We start from the raw sequence: 15,950 nt of genomic DNA, 5'->3' as shown, positions 1-15,950 counted from the left end.
CTCCAGAGAAACTCTGGATATATCAGATGAAATGATTGGTACAGAAGGAACATGTGATAGACTTTGGAATATAATTCATTTATGGAGCAAATCGCAGTCCAGATTAATTGAAGATGCAAAATATTTTATAGACCTTTGCGTACTTTTTCAATTTTTAGTTCATTTATTAAGCCAGCATTTGCTGAGCAACTACTTAGTGCCAGGTTCTCTGTTAGAAGCTCGTTCTTCAAAGATGAATGAAACGTGCTTGCTTTCAAGAAGCTGAATTTGAGTTTCAAATTCAGATTCAAATAACATTAAGCATGTACCGGGTGGCAAGCAGTGGACTGGATACTCTTTGATGAAGTATTCAGCCACTCAAATTCAGTAATGGTATTTATTGACCCATATCCTCCAAAGTAAGTTAGAAATAGAATTTTCCCATCTTAAATATTTTCTTTTATTATGTTTTCTTAAACTTTTGGTACCTGCTACTACTTGTTAAGTTAAATTAGGAAATGGGAAAAGAAGTTAATGAACAAGTAACAAAAATTTAATTGATAAACTTAGCACAGAGGTTTTGAAAACATGGATGTACGTGTACACATTTTATATTTGGAAATATGTATACATACATGTAGTATAGCCATTATCTTTTTCTGGTATGGTAGTTATTTCAGCCAGTCTCCTGCCTCCACGCTGCCCCCTCCAAATCCATCCCTGGAGTAACGCGTCTGAAACCCAGGTCTGACCCACCCGTGTCCGTTTGCACCCAGGATAAAGCCCCAGCTCTTGGAGGTGTGTGCAGGGTTGTGATCTGGCTCCAGGCTGCTCCCTGGGCTCACCGTAGAGTGTCGGCAGTGCCGACGCACAGGTCACAGTGTCTGGGCTCCGCCTTTGCCGTTGCTGGTCTCCTGCCAGCTCAGCCGACTCCCGCCCCAGGAGGGTGAGTCGGGCATCCCTGTCCTTGGGAGCCTGCACTGACCTGGCCATTCCTGGGCTCGGTGCCCCTGCGTACGTGACTCAGTCATGACACATCCCACCGTCCGACGGGGACCAGGTTGTGTGTCCCTCATTCCCACTAGACTTTGCTCTCCTGAGAGGTAGACAGGGTGTTTCATTCGTCTTCGTAGCTCCAGGGCTGGACGTAGTAGGCGTTCAGAATACGTTTATTAAATGAAAGATTAATCAGGACAGCAGATCAATTTGATGTCCACAAACATGGGCAAAAGTAACCTCAGCACGGGAGTTGCCATTAGAGGGGAGCAGGAAGGGGACTCCCGTGGTCCTGTTGCTGTTCCTGTTTTTGATCTGGTGTGATCAGCATAGGGAAATCCATGGAGCTGTCAGCTTGGGGTGTGTGCACTTTTTACGTTTATGTTATACTCAATGAAAAGTTGCCTGTTTTTTTTTTTTTTTTTTTTTTTAAATCAACTTGATGCCTAACCTCTCCAATACGGAAAATTTTCTTTTTTCCTTCCAAGCTTTTAGGGTGTTTACAGGATATTAGCTCAGATACCGCGATGAAGAGTGGGCCAGTGCTTTCCCTGACGCTAAGGAAGAACGGGATGGAGAAGCGTCAGTGAGACGCCGGCGGTATCGCCTGGGCTTGTGATGAGGGCCGGGGACAGCCAGCCCTGAGCGAGAGCCTGGCCGTGACCTGTGCCTGTCACACGTGTCCGGGGCCTGCCTCCTGCTCACAGCAAGCCCTGGGCCCGCGGTGACAGGGAGGCTGCGTCTCGCGTGTGACTGTGAATAATTCATAAATGTGGTTATCTGGAAATTGTGGTCATCATTAGCATTTTAATGAAAAAAATTGCAGCCATTGTCCTAAGTCTCTGTTTTGTTTCTACCTTGTTCTGTCCCCCACACAGCGACGCACCTGGGGCCTGGGGACTGCGGAGACACCTGTGATTTGCCGGCGGCGCTATGGGCAGACGGGGCCGGGAGGCCCAGTGTCGACCAGGCAGCTCATGTACGTACGGGATTCCTCTCTCTTTGTTTCTTCCCTTTAATTTCCATTGTGGAATATCGCAGGGTAATGAACTGGTGAAGGTTTATAAGATTTAAATGAGAGTGTTTAGAAATACAGGGGAACAGATCGCCCTGGGGTAAGTTTTTAATACTGAGTGGTAAGAAACGTTCTCTAAATTAGGATTTTTATAATTGAGTAGCCCCGTGAGGCCAGAAGTGTGTGTCAGCAATCTCCCCGTTCTGTTTTGATGCATCCATTCCTATTCAGACTTTTCTTTAAGCTTTCCTTTTTCATCACGATATATATTAATAACATTTGAAACAATAGTAATGCCACAAATTAAAAACATTTCCCAGTGATTGTTTGAATTCCTTTGAAATAAAAAAACTCATGGACCCAGAATACAAGTCCTCTGGGCATGTCTTTGTTGAACGCATATTGGGGAGGGAGGGTCCCTGGTCTTAGTTCCTAACGTTCTGCACAGGAGGAAACCCAGTCCCCTGGGTGCCTTTCGCCCTCTCACGACACTCGGGTTTTTCCAACAGTCTTTTGGGAACTGCTGCAAATGCAGCCTTTTCCTATTTGCCTTTAGCCCTGATTAACTTAGGAGAAAAATGATCACTGCCCATTTAATGCCCTGTCTTTATTTGTATAAAGGGTAGTTTGCCTCAGACTTATTTTTTTGCTCCCTTTAGTCTTTCAGCTCTGGGCCGGCCGTGCAGGTATTTGTTTTTGTTGCTCCCTTTTGAACCCTCTGGAATTTTGGCTTCAAATTGGGTGTGTTTGGGGCAATTCCTCGCCGTGCCTTTGCTCCCGTACCCGTTCTTTAGTTATGTGTGTTCATGCTCACCTCTAAGTCCCATTTCCTTGTGCAGCTCAGTTTTTTCCTTTACAGAGAAGTCAGAACCACCCGCAAGCCCTCAGCCGGACAACTGCTTATAAAATAAACCGGATAGTTAAAAGGCATTTTATAGTAATGGGGCAAGATTGCTGACGACAGGATAGGGGTTTGCACCAGCGACCGGCTCTAAAGCCAGTGGTGTTCGGGTGAACAGCTTGTTCACGTGGACTTGTAGTATCTCCAAGGGCACCACCGTTTTACTCTGAAATTAGCAGTTTTCATAGTGATTATAATTAGAATGAAGCTTACACTCGGATACTACAGAACAGAGTTTGGCAAACTGAGGCCACTGGGCAGATCACACCCACGCCTGTTTGTGAGGAAGCTGAGGGTGGTTTTTGTATTTTTAAATGGTCACATTTTAAATGGTTATGTAAGTACCTACGTAATTTCTATTTTATCTCTTGGCCCTCAGAGCCTAAGTAGCTGTGATCCTACTAAGGATCCAAAGAAGTTTGTCTGCCCTCGCTGTAGCAGAGAGCCGGAAGGCACGTACTGCAGTTGAGCCGTGTGAAATTGTCAGTGTTTGATGGTTTTGATCTACAGAAATGTTAATTTCATATGGTTCAATCTACTATAATATGAGGAGATTTTTCTTTCAAAATGATTAAAATTCTGACATGTTGGAGAAGTAATTTATCTGGAAGATGGGCGTACAGGGACACGCTCACTTTTTACCATTTTGGGGAATGACACATCTGCCGTCAGTCGGGGCCTTTCCAGAGATTTCCAGAAGCTTCTGGCTGCACAGGCTTGTGTTGTCCAGCAGTTGCGAGGAAGCTCCTGTTTTTCTGACTTATTTGTGAATGAGTCACGAGCTCTCTAGGAGAAAACTCTTCTTTTCTTACCTTTACTGGGTGCCGGGAACGTGTGGCCGCCCCCAGCATCGAGCTGGCTGCGGCCGCTCCCTGAGGCCTCTGCGGAGTTTGTCACTTGTGCCTTTGTGCCCAGGTGGGAGGGGCCTGCGCGGCTGCCTTTTCCAGGGGGCAGCTGTCTGCCCGACGCTGCCTGAAGTGGACCGTGGCTCTCACCCTCAGTTTTCATCTCTGCTTTGTTCCCCAGCGTTGCTGCTCCCTCAGCCCAAGGCATCAGCGCTGCCGTTGACTGCCTGGTTTGATCTCCATCCTGTGCTCCGTCCCTCCCTTGTACCTCGCCTCTTGCTATCAGGGAGCTTCTGTAGTGGCCACGCTTGGCAGAAGGGGCTTCCCTCCCGGTGGCTCTGTCGCCCCCAGGTTGACGTGGGCCCTCCGTGCCAGCCCGGTGCACAGGGAGGCCCCGCTGTGCCCTGGGGAAGGTGACCTAGTTCAGAACAAAACAGCATTCCCTGGAGTTGGTAACCGTGTCACCGAGTGTGGTCGGAGCCATCGTCCAGCCGCATCCTGCTGCTCCCTGCGCTGTTCTTGAGGCTTGTGTGTCACACTGGAGTTTTAATTTTCTTTCTGTTCTGGGATCATTGTTCTGCCTTTCAAGGCTCTCTGCTTCCGGGGCAGGACGCTGTTCCCCGGTGGAACGTGGAAAGGCATCCACTGGGCACCCAGTGAGAAGTAAATACTAGAGCTGACCTCTCCCGACTGGGCAGATGTCTGTGCCTGTGTTGACACCAGAGTTTTAAAATTAGAACATGTGCCGTGTAACGATGTTTTGCGCAATGACGGCGTATACAGTCGTGGTCCCTTACGATCGTAATACCATATTTTCACTCTACCTTTTTTATATTTAGATACACAAATACTTGCCGTTGTGTTACAGTTGCCTGCCGTGTGCAGTGTGGTAACACGCAGTACAGCCATGTAGTTGAGGAGCAACAGGCTGCACCAGGCAGCCCAGGTGTGTGCAGGCTGTGCCGTCCAGGTCTGAGCCCTGCTTTCTCCGCACTCCTTGTAACAAGTGTGGCCGTGTAACCTCCTCCTGGCCACTGAGGCCTGAGACTAAGTCCACTGGGATGGGCTGGGAAAGCATTTATTGTCCTGATAGAACCTGGCAAATGAGCCTGCCAGTGCTCTTCCTTGCTCTCTCCTCCTTTCTGCCATGGATGCTGATGCAATGGCCTGAATGTATGGCAGCCATTCTGTCACTATGAGGTAATGAGCATGGAAGAAAGAGCCTCACAGATACGCCTGCCCTGACACTGTTGCAACTGAGCCAACAGCAGCAGCCCTGGGCCTTCCAACTCCTTATTTGTCAAATCCACTGTTAATTAGGTTTTCTGATATTGAAAGCTGAACACAATGCTAAATGAAGCAAATATGAAGATGCAGATGAGCTTTCTCCTCTGTGCTGTGATAGCCTCATAAATGCCCTTGACATTCAGTGTGACCTTTTAGCCTGTGTGAAAAGGTCTCTGAAGAGAAAGTTCTTGAAAGTGATGAGTTGTGGACTTAGAAAGGTAATTTTCCAAACACATGAACTCCTGGGTGTGGACTTGCTGTGACCAGTGCCGTGGAGCCGTGCTTCATGGGCAGTGCCGTCCTTACAGCGTTTCTACCATAGTCCCAGTTTTCTGGTGAACTACACTGTGTATATTTATGGCTCTATAGGAAATTATGGAAGCACTAGGGGTAATAGCACAAATAGTCTGATCTTGAAAATGTTAAGCTCCAACAGACTTTATTGGATTTCAGGGTAATAGTATTATTAAATTTTCTTCCTCTTTTCAAATTTTTTGTGGCTAAGTTACAAGCTGGTGATTTTAACATACTTTGGGGGCTGGTTCTGTATGTTTATGGGGAAAAAAATTTATCCTGAAATTCTCAATTGCTGAATTGAGGGGTAGGAGGAAATAATTTGGATTTTCCTTTTTACTGTCTTGGACTTTGGATGTATTAGTAATACTCAGGGGATTATTTCCCGTGTAGAATGTGGGAATGGCTCTGTGACATGCTGCATGGAGACAATAGGAGGCATGAAATGACAATTGCCTTCTAGTCCACGAGGGGGAAAAAGCCCGTAAGTCATAGGGTCACCAAATTGTAAAGGGAAAGGAACTTTGAACATCACCTGGTGAAATGCCACTTTTTTCATAGCCTTGGAACTTGAGACCTAGAATAATTTCATCATTCATTTAAAAAATAAAAATGTGTGTGTTTACCCTGTGTGCCCTCTTCTTCTTCCATGAAAGCTTGTTCCAGAGGAACAAGAAACAGGAAGCCCAGGAACCTCGCAGGAAGGCTGTATAAGTCCCTTGTTCTGACCGCCTTGTTTCACTGATAGGAAAGGCTGTTTCTTTAAGGTGGGCCAGAAGGTGGCAACGGGGGCTGGTAGAACAGGACGCTGGGAACTGCTGGGGCATCAGCTCCTCACCACTGTCACCAGGGTCCGTGACGGTAACGCGTACGTGGGCTCGGCGTTGGAGCTCGTCCCGGAGGACGGGTGAGGTGGGCATCCAGGCGGAGCAAGTGCAGGGGGCGTGGTGAGCGGGGAATGTCCCGCAGGCTCAGGGAAGAGGGGGGCCTGGTGCGGCCTCCTGTTTGGAGCCGGGTGGCCGGGGAGTGGCCCAGGCTGCCCAGAGCAGTGGCCAGTTGGGGCTGGCTCAGCCCACGGGGCCTGAACGTGAGTGTCCTGAGAGCCCGTCAGTAGAGGGGGGTTATTTAGTAGCCAGCGGGGAGCTCTTAAAATACCGATGTTGGTGACGGTGACAGTTGACAGTCACATAGAGCACTTGCTGTATACTGCCCCTGTTCCGAGTGCTTTTCATGCGCACCTATCTCGTTCCCACGACGAGCCTTTGGTGTCAGTATTCTCATTTCTCCTCATCTGCGCTTCACAGTCCAGGAAGCTGGGGTCATGTGACCCACCCAAAGGAGGGGGTGGGGACAGAATTCACCCAGGTGGCCCAGTGCTGGAGTCCTGACCTCACTGGTCTGTAGTGTGTGTGGTGGTGACGAAGGTGGAAGATGGTCCCAGGAAGGTGCATCTGCAGGCGCGGGCAGGTGGGCCAGCGGGAGGGCAGACGGGAGCTGGGACGGTGGGTCACAGGCTTCCAGGAGCGTCAATAAGAGCTTGGGCTGGTGACAGTCTGGTGACCATGGAGGTGAAGGGAGGAGACTTCAAACATCAGTGACTTTGAGGACGGGTCATGGGAGCCGGGGAGGGGCCGGATCAGAGATACCTGGGGTGGGGCTCAGATGCCCGCCTGACCCAGTCAGGGGAGTTCCCACGATCTGGGGGGAGGGTGATGGCTTATTGTCACAGAGCCCTGTTTTGTCACACTGTGACCAGCCCGTGCCGTGGGGCTTAGCCTGGGAATGTGGGGAAGACTGTCCAGGAACAAGACGCACGTGAATGTGTCCTCTGAGGTTTCTGGGCATCCAGGGCCCCCCACGCCCGTTTGTCTTAGGGGGGCTGGGCCCACGCGGGTCTCAGCAGTGTTTGAGGCAGTGTGTGGCTCAGGCGGTCGCAGTCCTACGGCCTCGTCCTCTTCCAGCTTAAGGATCCGGGCATGAGAACAGGCGGGACGGGCGTGGGTCTGCGTGTCAGGGGCCACCTTTGTTTCAGGTCCCCCTGGCTGTGATTCCCGACTTCCGCTTTCCTTCCTGCCCCGAGTTTGACGTGGAGAGCGATTGTGGCTGGAGACAGGGGAGCGCCTGGGTTGCTTTGTGAACACACATCCTGCCTCGAAGGAACGCCCTGTCCCCGGGCTGAGTGCCGGCTTCTTGCTCCAGCCTTTCTGAGGCCCGATCCTGGCCCCGTCTTCTCCAGGCCTCTGGCAGGGCCTGGTGAGGGTCCCGAAGGGACGGCAGGTTGTCCCGGGGTAAGCAGCTGATGCCTTTGTGGGAGGAAACCCTGACGTGGAGGAGCGAGCACAGAGCTTGCAGCCTGGGCTTGTGTTTTCCAGCCGTCCCTGCAAGTGGGGACGTTTTCCTCTCTCCCTCTGTCCACCTCCCCTCCCTCCCTCCCCCTCCCTTCTCCTTCCCTCCTCCTTCCCTCCTTCTCTCCCTCCCTCCCCCTCCCTCCCCCTTCCCTCCTTCTCTCCCTCCCTCCCCCTCCCTCCCCCTCCCTTCTCCTTCCCTCCTTCTCTCCCTCCCTCCCTCCCCCTCCCTCCCCCTTCCCTCCTCCTCCCTCCCCCTTCCCTCCCTCCCCCTCCCTCCCCCTTCCCTCCTTCTCTCCCTCCCTCCCCCTCCCTCCCTCCCCCTCCCTCCCCCTTCCCTCCCCCTTCCCTCCCTCCCTCCCCCTCCCTCCCCCTCCCTCCCCCTCCCTCCCCCTTCCCTCCCTCCCTCCCCCTCCCTCCCCCTCCCTTCTCCTTCCCTCCTCCTTCCCTCCTTCTCTCCCTCCCTCCCTCCTCCTTCCCTCCTCCTTCCCTCCTCCTTCCCTCCTCCTTCCCTCCTTCTCTCCCTCCCTCCCCCTCCCTCCTCCTTCCCTCCTTCTATCCCTCCCTCTCCCTCCCTTCCTCCCTCCTCCCTCCCTCTCTCCTCCTTCTCTCCCTCCTCCCTCCCTCCCTCCTCTCCCTCCTCTCTCTCCCTCCCTCCTCCTCCCTCCTCCTCCCTCCTCCTCCCTCCTCCTTCCCTCCTCTCCCTCCCTCCCTCCCTCCTCCTCTCCCTCTCCCCTCCCTCCTCCTCTCCCTCTCTCCTCCTTCTCTCCCTCCCTCCCTCCCTCCTCCTTCTCTCCCTCCCTCCCTCCCTCCCTCCTCCCTCCCTCCCTCCTCCTCCCTCCCTCCTCCTCCCTCCTCCTCTCCCTCCCTCCCTCCCTCCTCCTCTCCCTCTCTCCTCCTTCTCTCCCTCCCTCCTTCCCTCCTCCTTCTCTCCCTCCCTCCCTCCCTCTCTCCCTCCCTTCCTCCCTCCTCCCTCCCTCCCTCCTCCTCTCCCTCTCTCCTCCTTCTCTCCCTCCTCCCTCCCCCCCTCCTCCTCTCCCTCCTCTCTCTCCCTCCCTCCCCCATCCGTCCTCCCCTCTCCCTCTCCCCTCCCTCCTCTCCTTCTCTCCCTCCTCCCTCTCTCCCTCTTCCAGTTCCCCCCCCCCCTCCTTTCAGAAGAGCTGCAAATTGTGCAGGGTTACTAACTGTAACTGCACTTATTCTGGTCTTTGATTATGGTTTTCGATCTTGATTTCTCAGGGAAAGGCAACATGGGCAGGTCCCGTGAGCATTGGTTCTGTGTGGAGTTTGCAGGCTACGTGGGAAGACTTGCTGTCCCTGTCCTCACACCTCTTAAAAACTGCTAGAAAACAACACGCGTGTGTGGACTGGAGTCCTGGCTCAGTCGTCAGCGGAAGGTCCTCGTGTCCCTCACTCCCCTCTGAAGTGGGATGGTGACACGTCCACAGGGTGCTGTGACACGCAGACCAGACACTTACTGGAAAGCGTTCCCTTGTTCCCATCTAAGTAAACGTTTCTGCATCGTGCTTAGGGATGTCCCAGAAATAGGAGGGAGGGGAATCCAAGTGCTGTTACTTTGCTTTTTGTGTGTTTATTCCATTTCTGCACAGTAACCGTGTGTGGTAAACATTTTTGTTTTTGAGAGGAGAGAACTGAGGTTCAGTGAGGTTTAAAGCAACGAGGCTTCACCATCTGCTAGATCTGTGGCTCAGGCGAGTTACTCGGCACCTCCTGCCTGTTCCCTGTGAAGCGTGGGTGACAGTCGCTCTCCCTCCCTCTACGCCGGGCGGTTAGAGGGTTGAAATGGTTAATACGTAGACAGTCCTAACACGACGCCTGGTAAGCACTCACTGTAACACGCGTGTTGTCATGAAGACGTGCTAAGACGTGATTACCGTAAATTCGAGGATCTGCTGACTTGTGGAGGAAGGGAAGAGGAAGTGCGTGGAGGACAAACAAAGCTTGTTTTTTGGATCTGGGTAGTAGTTGTGATAGTGTTTTCTTTATAATAATAAGCTATTTGCCTTGTGTGGTTTTCTCAATCTGTGTTTTGTTTTACCATAAAAAGTTTTAAATGTATTGATTGACTGCTTGATTGAGACAGCGTCACCCCACCTGGAGGGCAGTGGCTGGATCGTAGCTCACTGCAGCCTGGAACTCCTGGTCTCCAGATGATCTTCCCACCTTCCCACCTCAGCCTCAGCAAGGACTGGAGGCACCCAGCTAATTTTGGTTTTTTGTAGAGATGAGGTCTTGCTGTGTTGCCCAGGCTGGTCTTCACCTCGTGGGGTCAAGCTGTCCTCCCGCCTTGGCCTCCCAAAGTGATAGGATTGTAGGCATGAGCTGCCATGCCTGGCTGTTACAAATATTTTTATGAAAGAATGACACTGTACATACTGCCTTTCTCCCAGCTTTTTATTATGACAATTTTCAGACAGAAAAATTGAAAGCATTGTCTAGGGAATGCCTATGTACTCATCATACTGGTTTTTTTTTTTTAATTCAGTGACATGTAGAAAAGGTCTTTCTATGTAATTAAATATAAAAGCATCCTCACTTTTAAGGAATGCGTAGTATTCTGTTGTAGGATGTGGTACTTCATTTAACACGCCGACTGCTGTACTGGGAAAAAATCTTTTTTCCTTGGGGCCACAGTGTTTTATTACAGAAATAGAATAAAACTTCAAAAGCAAAACGATCCTTTCTAATTTAATGAAAAATTTGTTATTTTTTATTGTTTTCTGTGCTTCAGTTATATGCAATGAAATTTAACTGAAACAATAAGGACATCAGCAAGACACGTGAGTTTCATATGCCCCACAAGGCCCCGGTGTCAGAACTAGCGTGAGTTAAATACGACTTACACGGCAGCTAACGTGTTAACCAGTTTCGTCTTGATGGACATTTAACTGGTTTCTGATTTTCTTCCTAATAGAAATAATGCTGCTTATATGTCCTTATGATAAATACCTCTAAAATTTGCTCTGTCACAGGGTAAGAGTGTACCGGGTGGTGTCTGTGGAGGCGGTACCAGCAGAGCTACAGCGGCAGCCTCTGGAGATTACCACAGCCCCGGTGACCCAGGGTGGGCGTAGATCTCAGGGAGAAAAGTGGATTCCCCATAGCGGGATCCTCACAGAGCATCGAACCTCCCTCGGATCAGTTCAGGTTCAATCCCTGTGTCTTCTGCAGCCTCATTTGGTTGCTGTGGGTATAGCTGGTGTATAATTTATCTGTTGCCACAAGGATGCTACGGAATGAAACACCCTACAATTCAGTGGCTTAAACAATAGTCCTTAGTGTTTCTGGGGTGGCGGAGTGGTTCCTCCAGCAGCGTCTGCTGGCCTCGCTCGTGGGCCTGGCGTCAGCTGCAGGACAGGGGACAGATCCGACCTCCGCAGCCTGCTCCCACGTGTGGGCTGCTTGGGTGGCACCGGCTGGTCAAAGATGGCCCCGGACCTAGCGGCCTCAGCTTCCCACCCAGGGCTCCAGCATTCTTCCAGCAGGCCAGCTGAGCACGTTCTCAGGGCAGGAGCACAGGGCCCGTCCTTGTCACGGGGCTGGAAACGGACTCGCACTTTTTGAGCGTGTGTGTCATCCCGTTTGCTAACATCTAACTGACCAAAGCACGTCCCAGCTCAGCCCAGAGCCAGTGGAAGGGGACTGCAGGGTCACCGAGCCGAGGGCGAGGGTACAGAGAGGCGAGTGATAGGGCCATTACTGCGGTTGGCCCCCTGCAGCTCGTCAGTAGCATGTTTCAAACGGGCACTTCCTGGAAGCGTTGAGCATCGTGTTATTTCTGAACTGCAGATGTTGATGCCTTTGAAATGTGAAAATTGGGGCTCAGGCATTTTTGTGGGGGAAGCATGAGGCTTCTTCATTTAAAAACTTTCTGGTTACGGGTTGTGAAGGTAACAACCCTTAAATATAAAAATCTACAGTTAATGTTCTGTCTTGGAAATATTTCTTTTCCAGTTGTTGGCATTTTCCCCTGAGATACTTTTCAGAAAACAGGCTTTTTTTTCTGTCTGTACATATTTTTCTTTGTTGGATGGTGTTCTTGGAATTGGTTTTGAAATCTCACTTGGAGAACATAGAATAAAGTAAGATCAAGAGCTAGAATCACAAATCAACGTCCTGTGTGTTTTTGCTTAACATACAGAAATTAGAGATACGATTGGTTACTGAGCCTTTATTGCTCCAACTTTTTTCTCTACGTTTTAAGTTATATGACTGGTAAATTTAGGCTCTTCCAGAACAGTAATTTTTAATAGCAGGTGTGCAGTGCCCATGTATATGGATGGCAAGAAATTTATTACTAGTGACGGTTAATGTCCCCAAAATTTAAAAAGTTCAAGTTCATTCCCAAGAGTCCGATGTTATAGACCAATTCAGTGTGTGCACCTCTGCTCTCTTCTGTGCAGCAATAAAAAAAAGTAGTAAAATTTTGCATGTTTGTATACCTATCAAATACTCTTCGTTGTGTGTATGTCACAAAATTATATGCATTTTGTTTTAACTGAAGCTGTGTATTGTGCTAAACAGGCGATTTAAAGGATGTTTCAGAGTAAGTTTACTGTTGAGTTTTGCTTTATTTTCTGACTTCAGAACCCGCCCCCAGAGTGAGTTAAGATTTCACACATGTTCTCAATTACTCTGTTTTGCTTTTCTGAGCTGTGAGGAAAGAGGAGACTGAGGCTTGGCTGGGCCGCAGTGGAGCCCTCCTTTGTCCCCAGTTTGCCTGTGTGTAAGCACGTTGGACACAGACTCCAGAAGAGCTCCAATAATGTAAGAATTATCGTGCAGTGTTAATTAATTCAGGCTATTTGAGTCAACTTCAAGAGAGAGAGTCCCAGTAAACAGTGGCCACAGGCCTGGTCTCTGGAGGTAAACAGCCGACACCAGCTAGTCGCTCCCCTCCAGTGTGATCTTTGACGGGTGACCCAGTCCTCTGTGCCTCGGTTTCTCAATCTGTAAAACTGCTGTAGTAATAGTACCCTTTTGTAGGCGTGTTGGGAAGTGATAAATGAGATGAGTCTTATGAAGGACCTACTTAGCAACAAGACCTGGCACATAATAAACAGTAAGTGTTACGTAGTGCTGGTACTTACTGTAAGAAACTCTGGTCATCTGATATGACTGCTTCATTTTATAGATCTGAAAATAGGGTTGAGTTCTTGTTTTTTCTTTTTTTTTTTTTTGAGACAGAGTCTCACTCTGTCGCCCAGGCTAGAGTGCCGTGGCATAAGCCTAGCTCACAGCAACCTCAGACTCCTGGGCTTAAGCGATCCTCCTGCCTCAGCCTCCTGAGTAGCTGGGACTTACAGGCATGCACCACCATGCCCGGCTAATGTTTTCTATATATTTTTAGTTGTCCAGCTAATGTCTTTCTATTTTTTTTTTTTAGTAGAGACGGGGTCTTGCTTTTGCTCAGGTTGGTCTCGAACTCCTGAGCTCAAACAATCCTCCTGCCTGGGCCTCCCAGAGTGCTAGGATTACAGGCGTGAGCCACCGTGCCCAGCTAGGGTTAAGTTCTTAAAGTAAGATTGAATTAGTATGTACTTGCAGATGGATCTAATCCTGGAAGGCAATGTATACTTTAAAAGTGTTCATCAGCTAATATAACCCTGCAGATTTTCAAGAGCAAGCACGTGCCAACAGTGTTTTGACAGCCCTTCCTGTGCTTGGCAGGTTACGATGATGATTTCAGTAATGGCAGAAAGAATGTTTTCATTATAATTGCAATTCTTCTCTCCATTCTTGGACTCGGCTTACTGCTAGTGAACATTTTCAGAAGAAGTGCGGACAGAGCAGAGAAAAGATACAGAAGATGTGGGTCACCAAAATTTATTAGGTTCTTATGTTGGGTGTGCAAAGGTCTCCAAGACACTTTGCCTTTTTTTTTTTTTTTTTTTAAGAAATCTTATAGCCTAGCTGAGAACACAGGTCATATGTGCAAAAAAAAATTAATAGCAGTTAACGTTTACTGGCTGCTTAGGGTGTGCCAGGCACTCAGCAAAGCAGGTAACCTGTGTCGTGTCACTTGATGCTCGTAGTTGATGGTGACCACAGTTTGCAGCTGGGCAAGACAGTCGAATAGGCTCATAGACACACACGTATCGATTAAGACCATACAGGACTTAAGTGTCTGTCGAATGAGTCAGCAAGACATGATGACCCTGAGCTGAGGTCATAGTTTCAAAGTTGGGGAGTTAGGGGTGGCTAGAACACCTCCTCAGGAGTGTGGAAGGAGGCCACTGCTTGTACTTTTTGGGTGGAGACCGGGGATGGCACATGTCCTGGCCTCCCTGTGCAACAGAGAACGTCTCACCCTGCAAAGCTTTCAAACACTCTGCAAAGCTTTCGAACACCCTACCAAATGCTCACGCAGGTGAACACGTGTTTGTAATTATCTCAACCCAGAAGTTCTAAACATGGTTGTAATATACACTGTACGTTCCAGAAGTGAACACTCCTTGTCATTTAAAGATAATTGTATTTAGTATTTTTTGGAATTTTGTAAGAATTGTTCAGCGTTTTGGAATGGATGTTATTGACAGCCGTGCAACTCGTATTGTCTGAGTTGTCGATACGGCACACACCTCTGTCTGCATTTACAGCTGCTGCACTGACAGCAGTTCTCAGCATCTGGTGACTGTTTCCTTGATGACTTCCACTTCCAGACAGGAGAGGGGTTCCTAGCTATTTGCTGTAGAAAGGGGGTGTCGGGTCTGGCAGGACTGCACTGGGCGAGAGTTTGCAGGAACGTAGCTACAGGGAGGTAATGCAGGATTTCGGTGAATGAGAGGTTCTGGAATCAGCTGGGCCTTAGGTAGTCAGTGGCTGAAAGAAATTAATTCTGGAGGTTTGGAGTGAGGCAGTGGTTGTGAACAGCGCGGAGTGTACGCCGCGTTGTGGATCTGAGGTGGGTCTGGGAGGGGTGTGGGGGGGACGAGGCTGGTGCCCAGAGGAGGAGCTATGGAGCCGTGCGCAGTGCTGGATGTCTAGAGAGGCTGAGCGGGATAAGGAATGGGGAAAACTGAGAAAGAGGAAACTGTCAGGCTTGTTGGGCAGCATTTGGGAAAGACAGGTAAAGTGGAATTCTTGGTCTGATTTTTATCCAAATCTTTCGTCCTTGTTTGGAATCATTTAAAGGTCATAGCATCTTATACTGAACCAAATGACAAGTAGGGACTTTATTTATTCATTAATTTGCTTATTTGTTTAATAGCACTTCACGGTTGGGGGTTATGAGCTCCCTATCTGGTCCTGGTGGACGTATATTGAGCCCTGAGAGCATTACACAGGCATGTCAGCATTAGGGACGTTCATTTGTGGGACACGCAAGGACACAGCTGGAGGGGACAGTCGTGAGAGTGTTTCACTTAGATAGTTTTATGCTTTGTCCCAAATCACAGGTGTGTTCTTAGTGCAGAACTTGCAGTGGCTGCCACCAGTCCCCAACGTCTTTGAACTCAGTGTGTGATTTTTATGGAAACAAGGGCACTTGCTCTGAATGTGGCAAAATCTCTAGCATCACAGTCGAGGTAGCATTTCTTCCAGTCTTTGCCCTACTGGGAAAAGGAGATGTTATTTTGATTAGGGTAATTTCGAATCTGTCTGCATTCCCCAGATCAGGGCTTCTCCAATAGAAATACAATGCGAGCCACACATGTAGTTTAAAATTTTCTAATACCACATTAAAAAAAAATCAAACAGGTGAAATTAATTTTAGCAGTGTTTTATTTAATTCATATCTAAAATATTACTTCTACATGGAATCAGTATTTAAAAGTTATTAGTGAGACATTTTACATTTTTCCCATGCTAAGTATTCAAAATCAGCATGCGTTTTGCACCCACAGCACCCAACTTGGATGCGAAATGCTCATTGGAAATACTTGATCTGTATTTAGAGTTCATAAAATTTAGAGTTGAAAAAGTACTCACGTACCTAAGAAGTTTCAAACTTACTTATTTCCGATTAAGAGTCAAATATCAGTTTATAAATTTATATCTAAGTTAAATAAAATAAAAACTTCAGTTCCTCCAGTTGCACGAGTCACCTTTTAAGTGTTGGGTAGCTCTGTGTTGCTGCTCATAGCTGCTTATTGGATGCACAGCTGTGGATTGTTCTCAAAACCGTACACGTATACACTGTTTCTCCATCTTCTAAGTGCTGCTTTTACGTTTTCTCAGGTCATTGTTTGTGTAGAATTAGTCCACACCACTGAGTCCCGCTCACACACTGTTTTGCTGGGTCAGACTTGCTCATCAGGGATGCGAGA

General features: G+C 48.8%; 1 protein-coding gene across 8 annotated transcripts in view; it reads left to right on the top strand.

The window, feature by feature from the left end:
• APBB2 (amyloid beta precursor protein binding family B member 2) overlaps window positions 1–15,950 on the top strand; it is a 187,571-nt gene that overhangs the window by 88,414 nt on the left and 83,207 nt on the right. For 7 of the 8 annotated variants that reach the window (XM_045531704.1, XM_045531712.1, XM_045531710.1 and 4 more), the window contains one exon: window positions 1,854–1,954. The gene's annotated coding sequence lies outside the window, so the exon portion shown is untranslated. Of the gene's footprint in view, window positions 1–1,853; window positions 1,955–7,447; window positions 7,606–15,950 lie in introns of those variants that run through there. The other variant, XM_045531708.1, reaches the window with a different exon arrangement.

This window comes from Lemur catta, chromosome 19 (genome assembly GCF_020740605.2).
Source record: "Lemur catta isolate mLemCat1 chromosome 19, mLemCat1.pri, whole genome shotgun sequence".
Classification (NCBI taxonomy): domain Eukaryota; kingdom Metazoa; phylum Chordata; class Mammalia; order Primates; family Lemuridae; genus Lemur; species Lemur catta.
Note: the sequence above shows the minus strand (reverse complement) of the source record. Positions and strands in the feature narration are given on the sequence as shown.